A 12,979-nucleotide genomic window follows, 5' to 3' on the forward strand; every position below is an offset into this window, starting at 1 on the left:
AGGAGGTAGTGAAAAAATTGGGAGGGGTGGGGGGGAAGTGTTTTAAGATTTGGTTTTATTTCTTATTATCCTACTCTGATTTGATCGGTAATAAATTAAATTCATTTTCTCCAAGTCAAGTCTGTTGTTTTGCCCATGACGGTAACTGGCAAATGATCTCTCCCTCTTTTATCTTGACCCACGAGCTTTTCGTTGTATCTTCTCTCCTCTGTCCAGCTGAGGAGGGGAGTGACAGAGCGGCTTTGGTGGGCACCTGGCATCCAGCCACATTCAGTATTGAATTTTAGGGTCATATATTACATTAGACATATCCGTGTATGAAAAACTGTGGCTGATCTCCTTAACACCCTGCTTTTGTCGGTGAGGTAGTTGCCATGCTGTCATTTTGATACTGTTGTCCCCCCTTCATTTTCCACCTAGCATCTTCTCTAGCACACCTGAATGGCTCAGTCACTGGCCTAGTTACCTGGGAAAACCCTTGGTAGTTTTCTTGCCCTAAACAGGATATTCTATACAATGTCATCCAGAGAAACCTCAATCACACTTAATTATTCCTACATGAAATCAATTAACAAATTAAAATACCAGTAAACTCCACATTCCAACTGCTTGCTCTGATCTGGTTTTGGGTCATTGAAGGTTTCCTTCTCCGTTCTCATCACTAAAAATAAAGCTTCAGCAAAGCAAATCGCGCCCACAGCTGCACAAAGTTAAGCCCACCATCCTCAAAGCACAGCCTCAGGGTTGCCTTCGTCATTTTTGGGAAGACGTAACGGAGGGCGGCCCTGTGACCAGCTTTGTGGATGTCCAAAGCAGAACAGCTCTAGCACTCACCGTCTCCCCATGGCAGTGCCATCCTGAAGCATGCCCGCAGCTCCTGCAGGTGCTGGGAAGCAAGATTTGGGCCAGAACCCATGCACACAGAGAGCAGAGTGGGTCCCGGACGCTGAGAACAAGGTGAGGGTTTAATGCCAGATGGGCCTTGGGAAGGGTGACTAAGTCCATGCTGTTGAGACTACCCACACCTGCGCTCTAGTTTAAATTCACCTACACAAACTGAAATCACATCTCTGGAATAACAGATGTAGCATCTTATCACTAACATACACAGATATGCCTTTGCTCGTTCGGGATAAAACAAGCAAGAAGAAAAAAATGGACTCTTACAGTCAAATTTCAGGCTAGCGCTGTACTTTCTAAGCCACCACGACATTTCTAGTGAACAACATGCTCTGTTGAACTCAGGAGGCCAGGAAAACTACACTAAAGCTGGTCTAAGGGTTTTTTTTTCACCCAGAGCACAGAGCTGTCAGGCCCTTATCCCACAGACAACTAAACTGGGCTCTACAAACCAGAGATTCATTTGCTTAAAGGTAAGTTCACACTTGGGAGCTGTGTTACTCCGAGACTGAGTACTTGGCATCTTGCAGCCTCTAGCAACTTGATACACTAAGGTGCATATCAAGCTCATATTCCAAGGTAACATCAAGGTTTAAAAGACTGAGCTCTTGCTGGCATCCACCTGTCTACCTCTCTACCTCTCTACCTCTCTATCTATCTATCTATCTATCTACCTACCTACCTAAATATTTATCTATCTATCTATCTATCTATCTATCACCTATCTTTATTTCTATTACAAAGCTGCTGGTGGAGAAGTGTACTGTGAAGCACAGGAAGTAATTTTGTTAAACTGAAAGGCTGCAAATCACCTTCCCTAGTCTAAACTGATGTTATGCAACTTTCTCCATCTTAGTTTGCAAGGCAGGTTATCTTTGGAAAGGAAAATTAACAATTTAAACCATTAGAGTGTTTCCAAGTGATGCTGCCTGATAAATCTGGCACATGCAATTGAAGTACATTTTGTCAGGCATAAGCGAGAAGGGAGCTTACTGTGGTATGACTGGTTCTTATCCCCACTTTTCCTGTGCTCTCTGTAGGCACTGACATTCACAAGACCCCCCAAAGAGCAGAAAAATAGGAAGGGGAAATCAACATAAAATGACAATTATCTTAGCTCCTCCACGTTTTATAATAGAGTAGAAGTAATTAATTCTCTCAGGAATCTTGCTTTGTTGACATGATAAAAGAGGAGCCTGGCAGTGATGTGGCACAAAATCAAAATAACTCTACAAATCACGCATTTTCCACTGGATTTCAAAATCAAAATAACTCCGCGATCATAATTTTCACATGCGCACAGCAAAATCATGACATCTTTCCCCTAAGATCATGATAATTTATGTACAGGACACAGCATCGCTGCGTTGAGGAGAAGCTCCAGTCTGGGGAAGGGAAAAAAAGCAAGGGAATTCATCCTGTTTTCACCTCCTCAAACAAACGCCGTACCCGTGAATCTGTGCAACTCCAGCCTTTACTGTGCAATTGAATGGGAAGTCTCCTGGGTGAAGAGCTAGCCGGTGAATCCCTCGCAGCGCTGATAATTATGCCATTCTGACTGCTTACTTAATCTATTTGAATCCAGAGGTGAGTTAAGCCACTTCCTGACCATTAAAGTAAACTACATGGGTAAATACTGCTGTCACTAAGGGGTGTGATGAAGCTTAACTACACCAACATCTTAACCTCAGCGCAGTGCAACCCCAGCTATTCCATCACAGTTCATAAATGCGATTGCAGGTCCATCTTTTGATTCAGCAATTTAATAACTTCGAGTGCTGTCAGTACTGCTTTGAAAAATGGCTCCTATAAAATGTAACAGCCTCAATCAGATTGTAAAAGATTCACCCACTGAAGATTCTTCCATTTCAACTATAATGAATTAATGTTGAGCTGTGTAGAAGTTCAAGTGTCATTTAAACTAATGTGAATCTACTGTAACTTTAAATTTTAACTGGACTATGACCAGGAATTTACTGGGAACATCAACTTCAATTTCAGTGATTTTTCACGGTAAATATGAATTGCAGATTTTACTGGGTTTCTTTTGTTTTAACAGTGAAAAGCCAAGCAGGGAAGATATTTAGAAAACAACATATTTTGAGGCTTAGCTGCTATTTCGACTTTGGAACAGTGCATTTCTATAATGGAGCACTGCTATCCAACGCAACGCTTGTAGGAATTTTTATGTACTTAAGGAACATGTCACATTCCTGGACTGTATGCAGCAACAAATCATGTTGTCCTGCTAAATCCAGCCTGCCTCGCGCCCCTCTTAAAAATGGGTAAAGAGAAGGGGTAAGTGTTGGCTGACATGGCAAACATAAGCTGCAATACAAGCCCACATTAATATTAGGAAAAGCGGACTTGTTGCTGATTGCATGTCATTGCAAATTAAAAAGATACACAAATAGGCATTAAAATGACAAAATATAATGATACGAGAGCTCATATTCAGACAATTTGTAAAGAGGTGTTTCATATCTAGGGGTGCAATGATCACAGAATTGGTTTCTTTCCAAGAAGTCTGTCATTTCAGCAGAGCCATTATTTATCAGTTGGAGTCCTGAGCGACTGTTAGTTTTTTATTTGAAAATGTCAGGATTTTTTAGACATTAAATCCATATTCGCAGGTTATTTTAATTCTCAGAGACCACAAACTCCCGAAATAGGGCTAAAAGAAATGCTTTGATGTTTAATGTGCTTCTGGGAAACTACAAATAGGGCTTAGTACCTTTCCCCCTCTCTTTTACTCAATACCTGACTTCCTTTTGTGTGTCTGTTTTATTCTTTTGTTACTGTCATCATTTGTTCCCCACAGAATAAATACCTTATTCTTTTGTTAAGCTTACATTTAATTAAAATGTACAGGGTTTGTGCAGTAAACTCGAATGAAACAAATAAAACAAGGGCCCCCTCTCTTGAAGGCATACGTTGTGAATGAAAAATGTCATTACAGACTAAAAAATTTTGCAGTAAACAGGGCCTACAGAGAGAAGTTTCCCCCGTAATGACATCCATAAAATACACAAATGGCACTTTTAGTACCATCCTGAATATGGCATTTTCTGTGCTCTACACACAATCTAAATGGTTTGATCATAGAGCATAATACTCCATTGGGTTTATAGAACAATCAATGTTCCATAAAATGATGTATTTATCCAATAGTAGGCTCAGCAGTTACTGGTGTATGACATTGTAGGACACTGGCTTTGTACTGTTCAGCAGCACACATGCTGGCTGTAAAACTTATCTAACACTACTTCAACAACTTCATCTCATCTGTGTCAAGTAATTTGTTGAAGCCTCAGCTTGGTTTAAAAAAACTTGTAATAAAAATTCATAGAATTTTCAGGAGAATGAAAGCTGATGACAATAGAAAGGTCACATTGTGGCGCCACTCGCGGGGTCGAGGGTCAGCCGCAGTTCTAAAACAGAAAGTAGATTTCATGCATCGTGTAGCAGATAAAGATGGCATTAAGGAGACTTGTCTCAGAAAGAAATGCGTAATGCGTTAGGAAAGTCTGGGCTAATATTATATGTAAAGCACCACTTTGCTCTCAGCCAGCAGCCTCTTTAGAATTCTAACCCTTCCCCAAAAGTTGTAGCAAGCGGCTGTGCATGGTGAGGCTAGGCTGAGGACATCCTTCACAAGGAGCACCTTTAGGACAAAGCAGTAAGTCATAAATGAAATAATCTATTACGACGACGGAAATGATCTGCATTTACACAGCAAGCTTAAACCAGCTATTTTTCCTTTTCTGCAAAAGTTCTAGGAGGCCTGATTTACACCACCCTGTTCAGCAACACTTAATTTTTCATACTTTGGTGATTAGGTATGTTATTTATTGACACATACGAATATTTGGTAGCTACTAAAATGCAATGAATATTAAATAATGCAAATGCAAAGAAACATCTTTTCCTTCAGTTAAATACAACCTTCAAGGAATTGAAAAGATATAGGAAATTCAGCTTATATTGGGCATCACTTGAACGAGCAACTGATTTTTTTGTTTTAAAAGTTATTGTCTACATGGCAGTACAATATTTTGAATGGTATGGTAAGTCCACCATTCAAATGCATAAAGAAATAATTTAGGCCTTGATCAAGCTCCAAGTTTCCGCCTTTTTTTATTATTATTTTTGTAATGATCTCTAATTAATTAAGTGCAGCTCAAGAACTGTGGCATAATGTCATAACTTTGGGATTTCTTTGATTTTCGGATGCCATAATAAAAAGCCACATTTTTACATCTCTGTTCCTTAACCGCAGTAAAAACTATTCTTTCTCATTTGTAAGGTTTTTATGTGCAAGCAATGTATGGGACAGCATTTTCTAAACCAGCTAGTTAAGCTACTAAATAAGAGGTTGTGAAGGCTCATTCATGTCTTCTGCTGAAGGAAAGAAAACAGGATGGGTCAAACCAAGAAATGAAATAAATCAGCAACCCAAAATGGCTCTGTCAGAACTATTATGTCCACAAAGGCAGCAAATATTTGTAAAGCAGTACAAATAAATATACCTATAGGGGACATAACCAGCCCCCTAAGAGGCATAAAAAAAAAAATCCACCACTGACACAAAGTACGTAAATCTCAACAGATACCAATGCAGCAAGGCTTTCTTTCCTTTCCGTATATTATTACTGTAAAAGGCAATTAAACAACAAAAACTATTCCCAAATAATGTTCATAGTTCATTTTACACTTAAAAACCCAGTAACGTCATGTTTCAATGCTGAAACTGAAAACATCCTTGGCTTCTATCATTGTCCTTAACCACTCAATCATGTTTAGAAACTTCAAGGTCTTCGAAGAATTGCTTGAATGAAGGACAAAGTTCTAACCTTTCAGGTATCTTAAACAAAGCAGCAGATGTCCTTTTAGTCTCCTTAAAATGTAAAAAGAAATATTTTTGTAATGTTTTTTTCTTTTGAAAAACAGACTGAACTTTCCTGCTTGTTATTTTTACCTCCCACACCTTAGAGGCCTATGATAACAGCAACAAAAAGAAATAAAAGAAAAAAACAACCACCAAAATAAATAGCTGAGCCATTGAGTTAGGGTGTTTAGGCAGTTTGGTTGGTTTGGTTTAGTTTCCCTCCAGTGTCCAATTAACCTTTGGGAAAAGGCCTTCTCTGTGAAAAATTTCAGTTTCTCTTTTCCTGCACTCAAGGTCAAAAATGAACACTGTAGAGCCCAGTGTTACAGAAGCAAATGAAAAATATACATACTGAAACTCCCACTGATCGTGGCAAACGCGTACAGTGTCAATGTGCAGATTTTACAACTGCCTAACCTGCACGGTCACCGATTTTCTTGTAGGCTACTTTTCCTCTTTACCTCCTTGCCACCGTGCAGGCTTGTCTTCTCAACTCCTACGTGTGAGCAAAAACCTCACTCACTGTGGCGTATACAGCAACTACCTATATGAGCAAGCAGCATTAGGAATGCAGTTGGAATACTTTACCTAGCTCTTCCAGTGCAGTTTAGCAGCTGGTGATGAAGATAGCCAGCCTGGACATTTCTTGGCAGTCCAGCTTCGAAGGCTGCTCTGGCCCTCAGTTTGGGAACAACTGACATTGATGCTACACGGATGCACTTTTGCTGTTTTAACCCTCGCAGTGCAACCAGGAAGTGCATTTTTAGCACTTCTAAATCAGAATCCCAATTTAAAGAGGGACCTGTTGTGCTTGTTCAAAACGGAGAATTCTGTTTCCTAGACAGACAGAATGCATAAGATAATATGAAAAATAATATGAAGGATAATGCGAGAAAATCAGGGAAAAAACCCACAGGTTCTGCTCATAAGGAAAATTATCTGGATTTCTGAAATAGTTCTAGTCCCAGACAGCAACTGTTTTGTCAAAAAAAGCAAAAACCCCTTTTTGTCATTATTATCTCAGCAAGAGCTTTTGTTTTTCAAGACTATATACATTTAGATCTCGGTCTTATAAACATTTATTTATCAAGAGTACTGCTTACTGCCATAGTTAGCCTCAATAGTCTCAAAGGGACTAAACATGGTAGCTTGCATTATGCATTGTGTTTGCATAATCAGCCCCTTGGGATTAACAAGCCTGAAAGTGGCTAGCCTTCCCCAACGTTTGATGTACATAGAGGCACTAAAGAGAACAGACACTTGTAAGGGGTACCTAAAATAAAACATCATGTTATTAAATGATCAAGCAGAAGTTATATTCGTCTGCATACCTATCAAAGACGCGCATTGTGATTTCCTGTGTTTATTAATTCTGATTTATGCGCCCATTCAGTAAAAAGGAGCACCTGTTCTTTGCTCGAGGGCACGTCTCAACCCATTTGAAAAGCACAGCAGTTTTCAGGGGGAATGCTTGGGAATAACTAGAAATAGTAAGTTCCCCGAGTTCTTTTTGTTAGTTAAGATAGCAGAAACTACCAGTTCCAATGTGATAGTCATATCTGTATTTCATTTATAAATTCAACTGTGTTACAGTGTATATTCATATCTTTCCAGAGTAAATTACGGGAAATAACCATTTGTCTTCATTGTAGACACTTTTGTATGTATAGCAGAAAACAAACCTCTATTCAATAACTGCACAGAGGCACCATTAAAATCAAATTTACAGTAAACAGAACCTGCAGCTGGGGTAAAACACTAACTGTTAGTATTTTAATTATCAGCGAAGCTTTCGGAGGTCTAACATCTGCTCATAGCCAAATGACAGCAGCTGCTTGTGTACACTTAGAACAATGTGAATTTCTTCTATAAATATTAAAACGAATTGTATGTTGTGTGTTCATTGTGGCTACATTCTTATTAAGCTGTTTAAGTACATAAGGTATTTTGAACCTCTTTCTTGTGGCAAATTCATAAAGGGCTGACCTCTTCAAAAGAATGAGAGGCGAAGACAGCAAAAAATCTTGAGTCTGTAAATTGAAAATGTTTAGAGACAGTACTAGAGGTCACCCTCTGCCAAGACGTTGCTAGTAAATGCTAACAAAACATCAGCGGTAAGTTCTGATCATCGTGCGCTATAGTAACTTCAAGGACAGGACTTCTCAGCATGCAAGTTATCAGGAGTCTACGGGATGGGTTATATCAAAAGCTAACGCTCATCTAATAAGTAAAGCAATTAATGCATTGTCTTATCAGAAAAAAAAAAATCCATTTCAATATCCAAAGCATCAGAGGAGATGAGTGTACTCTTTTTTGTGGGCTTCATCAAAATCGTACTGGAATGAGCCCTGATTCACATGATTAGAAGTAATAAACTGTCAGGAAGAAGGAGCTATGCTGGGCCAATATGCGACCAGTTAATTTTGCTAAAAAGGGTGAGCTTCATAACTTAATTTTGTAGCTTTTTATCTGGACACTGACATACAGTTGGTATTTTCCTTTTTGCCTGTCACCTGCTTGGGGAGCTACGAAAGAACCCTGGAGGAGTGGCATACATCTGGTCAGACGGTAGAGGCTGGTACAGCGAGGAGAAGAGACCATTACAACTAGTTTCAGAGGACAACAAGCGAAGGGGGATTTATGGTTTTAACTCATACAGGTTTTCAGTGGAGAAAGGAGTATTTCTTTGCTTTTATAGCATCCGTTGTAAAGCCAGCGGCTAAAATATTTATATATTTTTGCAATGGATCTAAAGCTGGAAAGGAGCACTACGATCATTCAGTCTGAAAGCTGTAGGCCATGCCAACCTGTGTTTTGAAAAAACAAGCGATTAGACGCTTCAGCCTTACACGTGTAACCACAACATAGGATCAACCACCAGTACAGCTGCTCCCAAACTGGTACGTGGCATGAGACAAAGGTGAATTAATTATGGACATGGTTCCTGAGCTTCTGACATCACGTGTCCCACCTCAGAAGTCAGTCTGAGTGCAAGGCGTCCAACTCCTTCTGAGAAGGAGGGAATAGGGCTGGTTATAGGTGATCCACTTACAACGCTGGCCCCTCACTCCTCCTGAGGCACTGACAGCAGCGAGGCTTACCAAGCCTAAAATGACGATCGTTGGAAAAGATGCTGACTTTTCAGAGTGTCACAGGCTTAGCAGTAACGCTAGGATTATTTTGGAAGTGTGAAGCAGGGTATGTGCTGGTTCTGGGAGGTGGGATGGGAAGTAGAGGCTGGAGAGATGGGTAACTCTTTTATACCACTTTCAAGGGTCGAGTTTGTGACAAAGTCTTCTCTTCATGATTCACCTCTGGTGAAGGATGGAAGCAGCATGTTTCCAGCATAACTTCAAAGGAAGAGCTGTTCATATAATTGACCCTTCCGCTGACAGAAATATATTTTCAGTGCTACTGAAACAGTAGTACTTAAATAAGCTGTCTTCCACTTCCAGTGTTAGAAGGCACTAGGCTGTACGTAGATAAAACAAGACAGAAGACACCAGAGGTGGTGCTTGGCAAGCCACCGCTGAGCGCTGCCGACGCAGGAACTGCCAAGACGACGCGTGCGCCACGGCCGCATGGGACGCGCAAGGGGAACGGCTGCGCTGCGGCTCCGCCTGAGCACCCCGAAGCTCCTCACGTTTCTGCTCAGCTGCAAAGTTGTGCTTTCAAGATCTGAATAACTTTCATACTGCTCTGTCGACAAAACTACCTAAATCATTGGTTAGCTGGAGGTAGAAACCAACTTTTAGCTTTCAGCTGGCATACGGAGTTAATACTAAATCGGGAGGAAGTGTTAACATCACTACAAAGAAAAACAAGACGAAAAGAAAAACGTAAGTAAATACAAAAATAACAACGCAAGATTCAACTTGTGCTACTGCATACTAGCACTTGTGGAGAGAGTAAATATGCAAAAATGACGCTCAACGAGAGAGAAGTCTCTTGAGAACTGTAATGCTGAAGAAATTTAAAGAATGACAGCATTCATCAAATTACATCTGAGTTTATGAAAATGTAAAACAGGAAACGAAAACAGGCCAAAGCAATTTTTAATTGCAGATTCAAAGGCATGTCTGCTGCACACTGTTCTGGTACAGATACAACTGAATTACATCCTGACCTCGCTAGGGGAGAGATCTTGACTAAGGAATATTCAGAGTAGTGAAACAAGAATGATGAGAAGGCTGACTGTTATGGAAATACTGAAGGTTTAAGTGCACATATTCTGGCTACGAGTTCTGCAAATGCTCAACAGAGAGGTAAATTTTTGTCTCTTTTGGATCTGCATAATCTGATTTTGATGAAACACTGGAACATTTGTGCCATGCTGTGGGAAGACGTTTGGACATGGCGAGCACTGCAAAGCCCATTCAGCTACCTCGTCCACTTCCAGATGCCAGGGTGATGGAAGCTCCCAGGTTGAATAAATTGACTGTATAGTAGTTAGAATATGATTTCACTTGATTCATCACCATTTGTACTGCAAATCCATACCATTTCCAAACAGTTCAGTGAAACATAGCACACGATTCTACAGTAACCGCTTAGTTAACTTTTGTAAACAAATCCATTCTGAACTAAAGTTCACCCAAGACTGTGGCGCCTTAAGTCTTAAAAAGCCAAAGAATTTGCAGCGACTGTCAATCAGATGAAGCATGAATCCCATTCAGATATAGACTAGTAAACAACCCCTGCCACTCTGTCAGGTCATTTTGTTAGCTCTTCTTTTTTTTCCTTCCTGGGACCCAATTTAGACTAGAAAAAGAGGGAATATTTTAAAACTTATTAGTGATCACATTTTTCTAATGTATTTTAAATGCCACTTAGCTCTTACTTCTGATAGCACTTGTTCAAAGATATATATATGTCTCTGTCTACAACTGAAGCTAAAGAATGCTTAAAAGCATGTTAATTAAATAATGCCAAGTGGTTTAAAACCACTGTGGTTCCTAGTATACTTGTCTGTAGCATGGTGCACAGTGCAGTGAATGCACTTCTTATTCTGCTGTTACATAGGACCTGCTACAGCATCGTTAGCTGTAACCTAAGTGGACCCCAAGCACTTCTACTATTACTGGAACTCAGTTCATATTTTACAGTGCAGTAGACAAAATTTCAGAGGACGTTATGATCATTTTTGTGAAAGCGGTAAAGCTTGTGATATGCGACAAGACAGAGACCAGATAACACCCCCACCAAAAAATACCCCAGGAGCCTGGAGCTAGATACCTGGAAGATCTGTTTTTCAAAAACACTGAGAAACTAACAGCTTCTGCTGACACTTATGTTAAAGGGTTCTTATTTCAGCTACCTTTTTTTTTTAATACTTCTTACTCTTTTCCCAGCTACCGCAGTTTAGTGAACTAACAGTTTCCTAACTTCTGGCACATAACAGACAAAACACGCAGGAGGACTCATTGTGGTCTGGCATTTCAAAGATGTGCAGGTTAAAGAGTTTCTGAGCAGCCCAAGTGGAAAAAGCTGCTATGAGTCCCAGCTAGGCCCTTCTTGGAGGTTTTGTAGCTCTAGCTTTTGGTATATGTTCCAGTGCTTCCAAAACCCACTAAGGTTCACCATTTCTTTCAGTGTGTCTCCGAGTATCCTTAAAACGTAATTCAGGTGCTTTTACTGAAATAAAAAGACTCTAAAGCTATTTGAATTATATTATTTTCTTTGTAAAATGCATATTAGAATGTACACAGACAGAACAAAAATCATATTGGTGTCTATATCAGTCCTGAAGGACAAAGGAGTCCAGGAAGGCTGGACATTCTTCAAGAAGGAAATCTTAAAGGCACAGGAGCAGGCCACCCCCATGTCCCAAAAGACGATCCAATGGGGAAGAAGACCGGCCTGGCTGAACAAAGAGCTTTGGCTGGAAGTCAGGAAAAAAGGAGAGTTTATGACCTTTGGAAGAAGGGGCAGGCCACTCAGGAGGACTACAAGGATGTCATGAGGTTATACAAGGATAAAATTAGAAGGGCCAAAGCCCAGCTAGAACTTAATCTGGCTACTGCTGTAAAAGACAATAAAAAATGTTTCTATAAATACTTTAGCAACAAAAGGAGGGCTAAGGAGAATCTCCATCCTTTAGCGGATGCGGGGGGAAACATAGTGACAAAGGTTGAGGAAAAGGCTGAGGTACTTAATGCCTTCTTTGCCTCAGTCTTCAACAGTAAGACCAGTTGTTCTCCAGGTACCCAGCCCCCTGAGCTGGAAGTCAGGGACGGGGAGCAGAATGAAGCCCACATAATTGAAGTGGAAATGGTTAGCGTCCTGCTACACCACTTAGACACACACAAGTCTATGGGGCTGGATGGGATCCACCCAAGGGTACTGAGGGAGGTGGTGGAAGTGCTCATCAAGCCACTTTCAATCATTTCTCAGCAGTCCTGGATGACCAGGGAGGTTCCAGTTGACTGGAGGTTAGCAAATGTGATGCCCATCTACAAGAGGGGCTGGAAGGAGGATCTGGAGAATTACAGGCCTGTCAGTCTGGCCTTGGTGCTGGGCAAGGTTATGGAGCAGATCATCTTGAGTGCAATCACACAGCACGTACAGGACAACCAGATGATCAGGCCCAGTCAGTATGGGTTTATGAAAGGCAGGTCCTGCTTCAATAACCTGATATCCTTCTATGACAAGGTGACCCACTTACTGGATAAAGGAACAGCTGTGGATGTTGTCTACCTAGACTTTAGCAAAGTCTTTGACACTCTTTGCCACAGCATTCTCCTAGAGAAACTGGCTGCTCATGGCTTGGATGGGTATACTCTTTGCTGGGTAAAAAACCAGCTGGATGGCTGGTCCCAAAGAGTTGTGATGAATGGAGCTAAAACCAGTTGGCATCCAGTCACAGGTGGTGTTCCCCAGGGCTCAGTATTGGATCCAGTTCTGTTTAGTATCTTTTTCAATGGTCTGGAAGAGGGGATTGAGTGCACCTTCAGTAAGTTTTAGACAACACCGAGTTGGGCAGGAGTGTTGATCTGCTCGAGGGTAGGAAGACTCTGCAGAGGGATCTGTGGGCAGGAGTGTTGATCTGCTCGAGGGTAGGAAGACTCTGCAGAGGGATCTGTGGGCAGGAGTGTTGATCTGCTCGAGGGTAGGAAGACTCTGCAGAGGGATCTGGACAGGCTGCATCGATGGGCTGAGGCCAATTGTATGAGGTTCAACAAGGCCAAGTGA

The 12,979-nt window shown here is 40.9% G+C and overlaps 1 protein-coding gene across 1 annotated transcript in view; it reads right to left on the reverse strand.

Annotated features, from left to right (window-relative positions):
* The window catches only part of ZNF407 (zinc finger protein 407), a 330,523-nt gene that overhangs the window by 2,405 nt on the left and 315,139 nt on the right, over positions 1-12,979 (reverse strand). The window lies entirely within an intron of this gene.

The sequence above is a fragment of the Egretta garzetta genome, unplaced genomic scaffold (assembly GCF_000687185.1).
Source record: "Egretta garzetta isolate BGI_Z169 unplaced genomic scaffold, ASM68718v1 scaffold126, whole genome shotgun sequence".
Taxonomy (NCBI): Eukaryota; Metazoa; Chordata; class Aves; order Pelecaniformes; family Ardeidae; genus Egretta; species Egretta garzetta.